Here is a 13,521-nt window from a genome sequence, read left to right on the forward strand (position 1 = left end):
AAAAAAAAAAAAAGAATGTTTGCCTATGAAACTGTTTGAAATAAAGGATTTTCCAATGTAAGTCCATATCTTGAGTTTTCAAATGAGAAGAAAAAAAGAGTTTGTGCTCTAACAGCTACGTTATACCATTGTTGTCATTTCATATGATTTCTTATCTCATCATCATGCTTTATAAGAGAAACTGAACATTCAGAATATAAGTTGCCATTTGAATACCCAGAGTTTCTTAATAAATTAAAAATTTTAACACTGACTTGTTTCTTTTCCTCTTCAACTCTAATATGATTTTTTGTACTTTTGGAAACTACAGATAAATCATGTTTAATTAAAAATTTTGCTGCATGTCAATTAGGAAAGAATAATCAATATTTATAATGTTTTCCCCATGAAATCCTGTGTATTTTAGCCTGTTCAGCTTTTTTTTTTTTTAAGATTTTATTTATTTATTAGAGAGAGACACAGCAAAAGAGGGAGCACAAGCAGGGGGAGTGGGAGAGGGAGAAGCAGGCTTCCTGCGGAGCAGGGAGCCCGATGCGGGCTCGATCCCAGGACTCTGGGATCATGACCTGAGTCGAAGGCAGACGCTTAACGACTGAGCCGCCCAGGCGCCCCGCAAATGTTTTCAGTAAACATTGAACTAGGTTGTTTGGACTGTCTTCTAACCTCCCACCCCCTACCTTATGGAAAACAACTAAAAGTGTTAGATTTAAAAACAAAGAACCGACAGTATAACAAGGAAGCTCTAGACTGAGACCAGGAAGGAAGAGCTCAGATGAGTAAGCACCAGAGGGACCTGCCTTTGCCCTGAGGGCATTTGCTGCTCGGGACAGTGGGACTTCGATTTTAGAGGTCTTGTAGGATCAGAAGAATAGTAGTTAAGTCCACAGTCCTCTGAAGGTGCAGAGGCCAAGAGAGACTCTCCCCGTGTGAAAGGGGGCTCTGAAGGGTAAGAGTGGAAGAGCAGCACGTCTGCCTCACTCGGTCCCTGCCCCCACCGGGTCGTCTTTTACTGTTAAATACTGCAGGAAAGAAGGTGCGGCAGCACCTGTGGCTATGGGTTGGCCTTCGCAAGGATTTCTTTCTTTCTTTCTTTTTTTTTTTTTTTTAAAGATTTTACTTATTTATTTGACAGAGAGAGAGAGGGAACACAAGCAGGGGGAGCGGGAGAGGGAGAAGCAGGCTTCCTGTGGAGCAGGGAGCCCGACGTGGGGCTCGATCCCAGGACCCTGGAAGTATGACCTGAGCCAAAGGCAGACGCCTAATGACTGAGCCACCCAGGCGCCCCTTCACAAGGATTTCTAACCTTGATTCACATTGCCTGGTACTTCAGGGAAATCAAGCACAAATTTAGTTTAAGGTTTTCTGGTTCGGTGAATGCCGTCAGGCATCCTGCAGGGGCAAACTTAAAACCTCTCTGGAGGAAGTTACCTTTATCCTAAGATGCCAAAAAAAAAAATCCCTGCAGATATTTTTATGAACATTGATTTGTACACAGACAAAACTGACCAAGCACACAAGGAAATAAGACGCCAGGAGTGAAAACCAGTAGAAACAGACCCTCCAAGGCTTCACATTTTGGAATTATCAGAAATAAATTATAACACAAGCATGCTGTTTATTTATTTTTAAAGATTATTTATTTATTTATTTGACAGAGAGAGAGAGCGCACAAGCAGGGGGAGCAGCAGAGGCAGAGGGAGAAGCAGGGTCCCTGCTGAGCAGGGAGCCTGATGCGGGGCTCGATCCCAGGACCCTGGGACCATGGCCTGAGCCGAAGGCAGACGCTCAAGTGACTGAGCCACCCAGGCGCCCCGTTTACATTTATTTTAATTTACTTTGTGGTTATTTCTTCTCTTCTGATGTTCAGTTTTTATCTCTTCATCCCACCGCAGCCCTTTTTTACAGTTACGCCCCTCGTTTTTGGATCTTTCCTCCAGTGCTGTGTGCCCATTATAGACATGGTCTCAGTTGTTGATTGTGCACAAATTCATTGCCCTACGTGGACTCCCATTGCCATTTTTTCAGGTGGTACATTGGTAAAGTTTTCATAACTGGCTCTCTGGAAGCATAAAAAACCTGGTGGTTTGAAGCCTTTGTTGATCTCCATAGTGCAGATACTGCCATCATGTCTGCTTGAAGTGGCCCGTGAGACACCACTGAAGGTGGAGTTGGGAGAGGTGTGCCACGCTAAGCCCATGCTCTTTGGCAAATGACCTCATCTGTTTCCTTCTCTTTGCAGTCAGGATCCATGAGGACAAAATGCGCCAGCTGTGGTTCTGGGGTTAACTGTCACAGCAGCTCTGTGGGATGCTCGCTGTCCTTGGTTTACACGGGTGGAAACCAAGGCACAAAGGTCTTGTAACTGGCCCAGGTCACACAGCAAAGCCAGGGCTTTGATCACAAATTAAAACAACAAAACCCCAACCGATTTGTAGCCAGACAGGTACTAGGGTGCATTCCAGATTCTAGCTTTCTCTTAGCAACAGTCTCTACCACAGAATGTTCTTTTTTGAAGGGCTCCATTCATGGAACTACATGCTCTTACGGGCAACATTTCTCTTCAGAATCTCCCTTCCGTGCGATAGTCATGCTAAGTAAAAGTAAATAAAGAAGAACTTCAGGTTCCTTTCATCTGACTGTTGGATAAACGTCTAGAAGATGTTGGTAATAGTTTGCTTGGTGTTGCAGATGGACTGTGTGGGGACCCCTGGTGCTGTGTTGATACTCCGGTATACAAGAGGCATCTCAAGCCAGTTCATGAGCCCCTTACTTGTCTAAGGGTGCTGTCAGTGGTGGGCCTTTGGGTCAAATTATAGCCTCCTCCGTAGGTAAGGGCCAACGGACAAGATACTAGCATCTCTATGTGGGGTAGTGCGCAATTGCTGGGATACAAGAGGCATTTGGAAGCCAAATACGTCCTGTTACCCGAATAAGAGTTTGGGAATCAGTTTACACCAGGTCCTTCGATAGTGAAATTAGCTGCAGCAAACTCTTCAAAGGATGCCACTGATGCTGTCATAAAATATTTCTTAAAAATGTGTGGGTAGTGACAGAGGCATATAAATACTGTTGCAGAGATTTTTTTTGTTCTTAAGGTCATAGCAGAATGTACTGACATGAGCTAATGAGGCATATAGTCTAAATTAATGGTCTTATTTTTAGTGTTAGTGGTAATGTAAATAGATGTTCTCAAGCGCTGGTCTGTAATACTGGTGACATGAGCAAAGTAAGTGGTGAGGTGAGTTTTTCTTAAAACTATTATTTTTTCAAAGTGAAATGTTATCCTTAATCCAGAGATTATGAATTTCTTTCTTTGATATTTAAAAAGTCATTGTTCCCTGAAATTAAGGTAATTATAGATGACACAGTTCATCCTTTCCTCCTCTGTATCTTCTCTCTCTTCCCTCCCTCCTCCTTGTTTCACCAGGTTGAAAAGTTGGCAATCCTCTGTTGGTTTTCTATATTAAAAGAAAACAATGTCCTGGTCTGAGAAATCCCAGTGTCTTGTAACTGTTGAACTGGGCCGGCTTTTATAGCCAGGTCCCTTGGACTTGTTCAGTGACTAGATGGTACCCTTGATTCTGTAAGTCGGGTGGGTTCTCAGAAGCCCTTGAATGTCTTACTCTTCTTGACAGGGTAGATATCCTTACTAAACTTTCTGTTTTATAATTTAGGAGTCGATAAGGGGGCATTAAATTAGTTTATTGTTTCAAATTATAAATTATGAGTAAGTGGGTAATATGATTTGGGTTTAGTTTTGGTTCTGTTTGTTGTCCAAGATTTGTTCTATGTTTAGTCTGTGATGGAATACCTGGAACGTGGGAGCTTCGTGGGCCGGCACATGCAGACCCAGGCCTGTGTTTACTGTGCTGGCATCACGCGGGGCGGCAACCCCACCTAAGATTTCTTTTAGTAACTTTACTGAGATAAAATTCACCCACTTAAAGTGTGCGACTAAATGGGTTCTAGTGTATAGTTGTGCAGTCATCAGCACACAATTTCAGAACATCTTCATCACCCTTTGTCCCTTACTTCCCTTCCCCATGCCTTCCCAGTCCCCCTGCCTAGGCAACCACAGATCTGCGTTTTGTCTCTATAGATTTGCCTGTTCTTGGCCTTTAATAGAAATGGCCTTATACACTCTGTGGTCTACTGTGACTGACTTCACCTAGCATATTTTCCAGATTCACCCATCTTTCAGTACTTAATTCATTTTTGGTACTGAATAATATTCCATTACGTGGATATACCATGTTTTTAAAAATCCATTCTTCCGTTGATTAGACATTTGGGTTGTTTCTACTTTTTGGTTGTTATGAATAATGCTATGGTGAACTTTGGTGTACAGGTTTCTGCGTGGATGCATGTTTTCATTTCTCTTGGGTAAATGCCTAGGAGTGGAATTGCTGAGCCATGTGGTAACTCTATGCTTAAGCATTTGAGGAATTACAAACTATTTTTCAAAGCAGCTGCACCATTTTGCATTCCCACCAGCAATGTGTGAGGGCTCCGATTTCTTCACACCCTCACCAACACTTGTTATAATCAGTCTTTTTGATTTTAGCCATCCTAATGGTGAGAAGTTGTATCTCATTGTAGTTTTGACTTGTGTTTCCCTGATGGTTAATGATGCTGTGCCCTTTCTTTTTTTTTTTTTTTTTAAGAGTTTATTTATTTGAGAGAGGGAGACAGAGAGAGAGAGCACAAGCAGGCTCCTGCTGAGCAGGGAACCCGAAGCGGGGCTCGATCCCAGGACCCTGGGATCGTGACCTGAGCTGAAGGCAGACGCTTAACAACTGAGCTACCCAGGCGCCCCTAATGCTGTGCCTTTTCATGTGCTGTTGGCCGTTTGGATGTTTTCTTTGGAGAAATGTCTCTTTCTTTGCTTATATGAGATCCTTTGCTCATTTTATTTATTTATTTATTTTTAAAAAGATTTTATTTATTTATTTGACAGAGAGAGCACAAGCAGGGGAAGCGGCAGGCAGAGAGAGAAGCAGGCTCCTGGCTGAGCAGGGAGCCCAGTGCGGGACTCAATCCCAGGACCCTGGGATCACAACCCGAGCTGAAGACAGATGCTTAATCGACTGAGCCACCCAGGTGTCCCTCCTTTGCTCATTTTAAAATTTGTCTTTTTATTACTGAGTTGTAAGAATTCTTTGTACATTCTAGATACAAGTCCTTTATCAGATGTATGATTTGCAAAAATGTTCTTTTGTAGAAGTTTTCTCCCCTTGGGTGAATTGTCTTTACACTTTCTTAATGGTGTCATTTGAAGCACAAAAGCTTTATTTTTGGTGGAGTTTAATTTATCTGTGGTTTTTGTTTTTAAGATTTTATTTGAGAGAGAGCCCGTGAGCGAGTACAAGCAAGGGGAGGGGCTGAGGGAGAGGGAGAAGCAGACTCCCTGCTGAGCAGGGAGACACGGGGCTCGATCCAGGACCCTGGGATCATGACCTGAATCAAAGGCAGATGCTTAACGACTGAGCCACCCAGGTGCCCCTGTTCTGTGTTGTCTTTTGTTGCCTGTCATGTCCTATCTAAGAAACTCCTCACATCCAAGGTCGTGATTTGCCTCTGTTTTCTTCTAAGAGTTTTATTGTTTAAACTCTTAAATTTAGGGGCGCCTGGGTGACTGAGTCATTAAGCGTCTGCCTTCGGCTCAGGTCATGGTCCCAGGGTCCTGGGATCAAGCCCTGCGTCGGGCTCCCTGCTCTGCGGGAAGCCCCCTTCTCCCTCTCTCACTCCCCCTGCTTGTGTTCCCTCCTCGCTGTCTCTCTCTCTCTGTCAAATAAATAAATAAAATCTTTAAAAAAAAAAAAAAAAACCTCTTAAATTTAGGTCTATGATCCATTTTGAGTAAATCTTGGTATATCATGTATAGGTAAGGGTCCACATTTATTATTTTGCATGCAAATATCTGGTTCGTGTATTGAAAAGACCACTCTTACCCCCATTGAATGGCTTTGGTGCTCTTGTCAAACATCAGTTGATTGGAAATGTGAGGACTTATTTCTGGACTCTGTTCTGCTCCGTGTCCTTGGGCCAGCGCCACACTGCTCTTGATTCCTGTAGATTTGTAGTAGGTTCTGAAATCGAGAGTGTGAGTCCTCCAACTTTGTTTCTTTTCAAGATCCTTTTGTCTGTTCTGGGTCTCTTGCATTTCTTTTCTTTTCTTTTTTTTAAGATTTTATTTATTTATTTATTCATTTGAGAGAGAGAGAGAGAGAAACAGCATGAGAGGGGAGGGGGTGAGAGGGAGAAGCCGGCTCCCTGCTCAGCCCGGAGCCCGATGTGGGACTCAATCCCAGGACTCCGGGATCATGACCTGAGCCGAAGGCAGTCGCTTAACCAAGTGAGCCACCCAGGCGCCCGACATACAGGGTTTTAAAGAAACTGTCTTTTAGATATTAATTTGTATACTTCATTGTGTTTGGAGAACACAGTCTGTGAGATGATAGTCTGGAGTATATTGAGCTTTCCTCTGTTGATCTACCATGTGGTTCATATTCGTAAGTGTCTCATTGTGTGCTTAAAAAGAATTTGTTCTTTGGGTGTGGAATTTTTATATCTGTTTAATAGCTTGGCCTTATTAATAGTACTCACATTTTTAGCATTTCAACTCTAAGAAATAATACAGAGACATATTATACACTTCGTCTAGTTTTCCCCAGTGGTAACAATTTGCAAAATTATAGTGGAATGTCACAACCAGGAGTTGACATTGAAATAGTCCACTGATCTTGTTCATACTTCCTCAGTTTTATTTGTGTGTGTGTTTAGTTCTGTGCAGTTTGTCATCTGTGTGAATTCTGTGTCTGCTTTCACAGTCAGGATGCTCAACGATTCCACAGCTGCAAGGATTCTTATGTTGCCCTTTTATAAAAACCACACTCACTTCCCTCTTGCCCACTTCCCCCTAGGCCGCACCCCCCCATCCCTAACCACTGGCAACCACTAATATGTTCTCCATTTCTAAAATTTTATGAGTTCAAAAAAGTTAGATATAAATGGAATCATACAGTAAGTAACCTTTTGGGATCAGCTTTTTTTTTTTTTTTTTTGCTTAGCAGTAATTCCCTAGAGACTCATCCAAGTTGTTGCATGTGCCAATAGCTTATTTCTTTTTATTGCTGAATAGTAGTCCCTGATATGGATGGACCACAGTATGTTTAAGCATTCATGTGTCCATTTGTCCAGGGGCCTCTGGACTGTTTTGACTATTACAAATACAGCTGCTGTGAGCATTCATGTACAGGATTTTGTTTGAACTGAAGTTTTTATTTCTTTAGGATAACTGCCCAGCGCCAAACCATTTTTCATTTATGGACTTCTATCAGGGGCAGCAATAAAATTTATGGAGGTTGAAGAATAGCATAATGTGCATGTCTGTTATGATGGTTATATATGTATAGTTCTGTTGGCCCTTTTACCTGTTTATCCTTTTTTTTAATTTATTTTAATTTCTTTTTATTTTTTTATCTTTTTTTTTTTAAGATATTTATTTGAGAGAGAGACACAGCAAGAGAGGGAACACAAGCAGGGGGAGTGGGAGAGGGAGAAGCAGGCTTCCTGCAGAGCAGGGAGCCCGATGCGGCGCTCGATCCCAGGACCCCGGGATCATGACCTGAGCCGAATGCAGACAACTAACGACTGAGCCACCTAGGCGCCCCCTGTTTATTCTTCTTTACGTCTCTTTTTGTCTTAAGGTTTAGTTTGTCAGATATAAAGATTGTAACTCAACCTTCTTTTGGTTAATGTTTGCCTTGTGCATGTTTTTCGGTCTTTTATTTCTACCTTTTTCAGATTTATTTATTTATCTTTTTAAGATTTATTTACTTTGAGAGAGAGAGAGAGCAAGCGAACATGAGTGGAAGGGACGGGCAGAGGGAGAGGGAGAAGCAGACTCCCCACTGAGCAGGGAACCTGATGTGTGGCTCAGTCCCAGGACCCAGAGTTCATGACTGAGCTGAAATCAAGAGTTGGAGGCTTAATCGACTGCCACCCAAGTTCCCCCAAAGGACACATTTTAAAAAACCAAGAAAGGTAGGCATGCCTGGGTGGCTCTGTTGGTTAAACCTCCGACTCTTGGTTTCGGCTCAGGTCATGATCTCAGGGTCGTGAGATTGAGCCCCATGTTGGGCTCCCCACTCAGTGTGGAGTCTGCTTAGAGTTTCTCTCTCCCTCTCCCTCTGCACCGTCCCCCACCCCTGCATGCTCTCTCTCTGTCTCTCTCTCTAAAATAAATAAATAAAAAATAAAATGCTTATTTTTTAAAAATCCAATATAAGAAACTCTTCATTGATTAGTTTATCTTATATACAGCTATTGAAATTAATATTATGTTCTAATTTCTACCATTTTATGACCTATTTTCCACTTACTAATGCTTTTCTTTGTTTTTGTTCATTTCTCCTTTCCTATTTTCCGTTGGATAGTTGTTTTTGTTCTAGTTTTACTGCTGGTTAAAAGTTACATATTCCGGGGGCACCTGGGTGGCTCAGTTGGTTGAGCAGCTGCCTTTCGCTCAGGTTATGATCCTAGGGTCCTGGGATCGAACCCCGCGTCAGGCTCCCTGCCTGCTTCTCCCTCTGCCTGCCGCTCTGCCTACTGGTGCTCTCTTTCTATCTCTCTGTCAAATAAATAAAATCTTAAAAAAAAAAAAGTTACATATTCTGCCTATGTTTTTATGGTGGCCTCCCCAAACTTAAGACCCTTTGTCATGGGTATTTCTCCTTTTGACTTTTTAAGCTTAATGATATCTCTGTTTTCCTTCAAATAAGAGAACTATGTTAGCATGCCCTTCTCCTGTTTATCATATCAACAGGCAAAGAGGTCTCTACTGGGTATAATCCTAGAAAGTTGAATAGCTATGCCCAAAGGATAGCCATTCATGTATTTGGTTGATAGTGAAAGAGGGATAAAATGCCTGATGATACTTTATGGAATTCTGAGCTTGGCTCTGTTTTATTAAAAATGCTGAGGGCTACCTGGGCGGCTCAGTTGGTTAAGCATCCAACTCTTAATCTCAGCTCAGGTCTTGATCTCAGGGTTATGAGATCAAGCCCTGTGTTGGGCTGCAGGCTGGGTATGGAGCCCACTTAAAAATTTTTTTTTTTTATTAGTGATTTAAAGATATATTAGAGAGCCTTATCACGTTAATAGATAACTTAAAGCTTCTTAATAGCAATAATGTTGAAGGCAGAATAGGGATTCCGAACGGGAGTGGTGAGGTGGGGGTGTGGTGCTGTCTAGGAGGTTAGTAAGGTGTGTGTGAAGACCGCAAATGGCGGCTGAAGGGAGAATACAGGGCCAGGCTGTTTCTTGTTTTGTTGTGGTTATTGAAATCATACAGATTTAAAGTTACAGATTATTTTACGGTAGGCCTCTCCAATTTATGAATCTTTCTGAATCTTGCACTTAACTTTGGAGCTATTTTATCAGCAACTTTTTAGCCTTAATTATTTGTTTTACTGATTTCTTTACCTCTCTCTGTTGTTTATCATATGCTTTTTAAAAATGTTCGGGGGCAACTGGGTGGCTCAGTCCATTAAGTGCCCAACTCTTGGTTTTGGCTCAGGCCATGATCTCAGGGTCCTGGGATTGAGCCCCGCATTGGGCTCTGTGCTTAGTGTGGAGCCTGCTTTGGATTCTCCCTCTCCCTCTACCTCTCCTGCTCACACCCTCTCTCTCTTAAATAAATAAATCTTTAAAAAAGACGTTATTGAGGTATAAGTAGATCCATTTTATGTCTGTGATTGTGAATTTTGGCAAATCTATCACCACAGACGTTTGTGTTGCGCCAGAACTTCCTCATGTCACTTGCCATTACTCCTTCCTGCGGCCTTGACTCTGGCAACCCCTGGTCTCTTTGTCACCATAGGTTCATTTGCCTTGTGTAAACGTTCATATAAACAGAATCATTTAGCTTTACACTTTTGTGTCCAGCTTCTTTATTTACCATGCTTATGAGATTCATCTGTATTGTTGTGCTTGCTCCTCTTTGTGGAGTAGTATTCCATTTTATGGGTACACCATAATTTGTGTTTTTGTTATTTATTTACTGAGAGGTTGCATGGGGGGGGCAGAGGCAGAGGGAAAGAGGAGGATCCCAACCAGGCTCCACACCCAGCACGGAGCCCAACATGGGGCTCAGTTTCATGACCCCGAGATCATGATTTGAGCTGATCAAGAGTTGGACGCTTAATTGACTGAGCCACCCAGGTGCCCTTGTTTGTTTCATTTTTTAAGTGGTCTCTACACCCAACATGGGCTCAGACTCACAACGCCAAGATCAAGACTCGCATGCTCTACTGACTGAGCCAGCCAGGCATCCCCATAATTTGTTTATCTGTTCACCTTTTGATAGACATTTGAGCCCATTCCAGCATTAGCTGTTATGAATAAGGTGGCTGCGAACATTTATTTATAAGAAGTCTTTGGACATAGGATTTCATTTCTCCTGGGGCATGCCTGGGATTGGGCCTAATGGATCACATGGCGGGTGTGAGCTTAACTTCTTAAGATGCTGGCAAACTGTTTTTCCAAAGTAGTTGTGCTGTTTTATGGTCCTCTTGGCAGTTGGTGGGAGTTTTAGTTCAGTATCCTCATTAATGCACAGTATGGATAGCTTTTTAATTTTAGCCATTCTAGCGGTGTGTAGTGGTACCTCATTGTGGTTCTGATTTGCATTTCCTTGGTAACAGTGTTTATCATCTTTTCATATGCTTATTGGCTATTCATGTATCTTTGATGAATTCTCTGCCTAAGTCTTTTGCCCCTGGTACCCCCCCTTTTTTTTTGGCCATTTTTTAAACTGGATACTTTTTCTTATTATATTGTAAAAGTTCTTTTTTTTTTTAAGATTTATTTATTTATTCATCAGAGAGAGAGAGAGCATGCGTGGGTACAAGCAGGGGGAGTGGCAGGCAGAGGGAGAAGCAGGCTTTCCGCTGAGCAGAGAGCCTGATGCAGGACTCAATCCCAGGACCCTGGGATCATGACCTGAGCCGAAGGCAGACCCTTAACCCACTATGCCATGGAAGCGTCCCTAAAAGTTTTTTGTATGTTTTGGATATGAATGTTCTGTCAGATATAGATAGCAAATATTTTCTCCCACTCTGACTTACCAGTTTATTTTCTTAATGGTATCATTCAAAGAGCAGAAATTTTTAATTTTGATGAAGTCTTGCTTATCAGGGTTTTTTTCTTTTAATAATTTTTTTTTTTTAAGTAGGCTCCACACCCAGTGAGGAGCCCAGTGCAGGGCTTGAACTCACGACTCTGAGATCAAGACCTGAGCTGAGATCTAGAGTCAAATGCTTAACCGACTGAGCCACCCAGGCGTCCCCAATTTTTGTTTTCTCATGTCTTCTCTGTCCCAAGTCTACAGAGATTTTTTTCCCTCAGGTTTTCATCCAGAAATTTTAGTTTTAGCATTTATGGCTAAGCCTGTGATCTGTATATGGTGTGAGGTAAGGTTTGAGTTTCATTTTATTTATAGATGTGCAGTTTCTAGTACCATTTGTTGAAAAGGATTATACTTTCCCCATTGAATTGCTTTGGCACCTTTATTGAAAGTCAGTTGACCATACATGTGTTGGTCTATTTCTGGACTTTCTATTTTGTTCTGTTGAGACACTGGAGCCATGCTATCTTGATTAATGTCAGTTTATAGTAAGTCTTGACATCAGATGGTATTAGTACTCCAACTTTGTTCTTCCTTTTTAAAATTGCTTTGGTTAGGGGCGCCTGGGTGGCTCAGTCGTTAAGCGTCTGCCTTTGGGCTCAGGTCATGATCCCAGAGTCCTGGGATTGAGCCCCACATTGGGGTCCCTGCTCCGCGGGAAGCCTGCTTCTCCCTCTCCCACTCCCCCTGCTTGTGTTTCCTCTCTTGCTGTGTCTCTCTCTGTCAAATAAATAAGTAAAATCTTTAAAAAAAATTAAAAAAATTGCTTTGGTTATTCTTTTTTTTTATTATTTTTTTAAATTTCCATATACATTTTAGTATTAACATGTCAATTTCTATTTTTAAAAATCTGCTAGGATTTGGAGCACCTGGGTGGCTCAGTTGGTCGGGCTCCATGCTGGTTGTGGAGCCTGTTTAAGATTCTTTCTCTCCCTCACCTCTGCCCTTCCCCTTGGTCACACGTGCACACATGCACTCTCTCTCTCAAATAAATCTTTTTAAAAAGTGTGTTGTATTTTTAAAAAATTACTCAAACCCAACCATATTAATAATTACATTACATGTAAATGGTCTTAAAAACTTCAGTTAAAAGAGAATAACAGGGACCTGGCTTGAGGGGTCTCTCTTTCTCTCTCCTTCTGCCCATCCTCTCCCCTCGCACTCTCTCTCTCTCTCTTTCTCCAGAATAAATAAATAAATCTTAAAAAAAGAGCAGAGAATAATAGACTTAATAACAAAGCAAGACCAAATCAATCATACGCTGTTTACATGTTTATATTAAGGAAACAGTTTAAAGATACATATAGGGGACGCCTGGGTGGCTCAGTTGGTTAAGTGTCTGCCTTTGGCTTGGGTCATGATCCTGTGGTCCTGGGATCGAGTCCTGCATTGGGCTCCTCGCTCAGCAGGGAGCCTGCTTCTCCCTCTCCCTGCTCTGCCTGCAGCTCCCCCTGCTTGTGCTCACTCTCTCTCTGACAAATAAAATCTTCAAAAGAAAAAAAAAAAGACACAAATAGGTTGATAGTAAAAGGATGCTAAGGGATATACCAAACATGAACCACAAGAAGAGTGTGCTGTATTAATGTCAAAGTAGACTTAAGACATGGTATATTGCCAGAAATAATGAGGGACATTTCAAAAAGTTCATCAAGAAGGCATAACAGTCCTAAATATACATCCACATAATAAAGGAAATTCAAAATACATGAAGCAAAAACTTAGAGAATCAAAAGGAGAAAAAAATAAATCAGTTAGAGTTGAAGGTTACAACCCTCCTCTCATATTGTCAAAACAAGTAGACACAAAATCGGGGAGGATGTAGGAGACTTGAATCACATTATCAATCAACTTGACCTAACTGACCCACCCAACAGCAAGAGAAGAACAATTTGTCTGGTGCACATGCCACATTCACCAAGATGTACCTTGTCATACACAAGGTCATCGGTCAGCAGACTTCAGCCTGTGGGGAAACCTAGCTCACTACTTATTGCTGTACAGCTTGCAGAAGAAGTGTTTTTATGTTTTTAAAGGGTTGTTAAGAAAAAGAAAAAGAACGTGCAACAGAGACCCTGTGTGGCCTACAAAGCTGAAAATAATTAGGATCCTGCTAAAAAATCTGGTCTATTTCTGTCTTTGTAGTTTTTTACAGAAAAAGTTTGTTGACCCCTATGCTAGGCCATAAAACAAATATCAGTAAATTTAAAAGGAATGAAATCATACAAGCCTGCTCTCTGACCACAACAGAAATTACATATAAATAACAAAGAGATGGGAGTGTACCTCTATCTGATAGATGGGATGTTGCCTGATTCATGAATCATTTAATAAAG

General features: G+C 41.7%; 1 protein-coding gene across 6 annotated transcripts in view; it reads left to right on the forward strand.

Moving 5' to 3' along the window:
- PPP6R2 (protein phosphatase 6 regulatory subunit 2) overlaps positions 1-13,521 on the forward strand; it is a 69,935-nt gene that overhangs the window by 13,539 nt on the left and 42,875 nt on the right. For 4 of the 6 annotated variants that reach the window (XM_073890327.1, XM_073890329.1, XM_073890324.1 and 1 more), the window contains exon 3: positions 4,958-5,100. The exons of 1 other annotated variant lie outside the window; for it this stretch is intronic. The gene's annotated coding sequence lies outside the window, so the exon portion shown is untranslated. The remainder of the gene's footprint in view (positions 1-4,957; positions 5,101-13,521) is intronic. One more of the 6 variants, XM_073890326.1, reaches the window with a different exon arrangement.

The sequence above is a fragment of the Callorhinus ursinus genome, unplaced genomic scaffold (assembly GCF_003265705.2).
Source record: "Callorhinus ursinus isolate GAN/ISIS: 27379988/994484 unplaced genomic scaffold, GSC_fseal_2.0 scaffold140, whole genome shotgun sequence".
Lineage (NCBI taxonomy): Eukaryota > Metazoa > Chordata > Mammalia > Carnivora > Otariidae > Callorhinus > Callorhinus ursinus.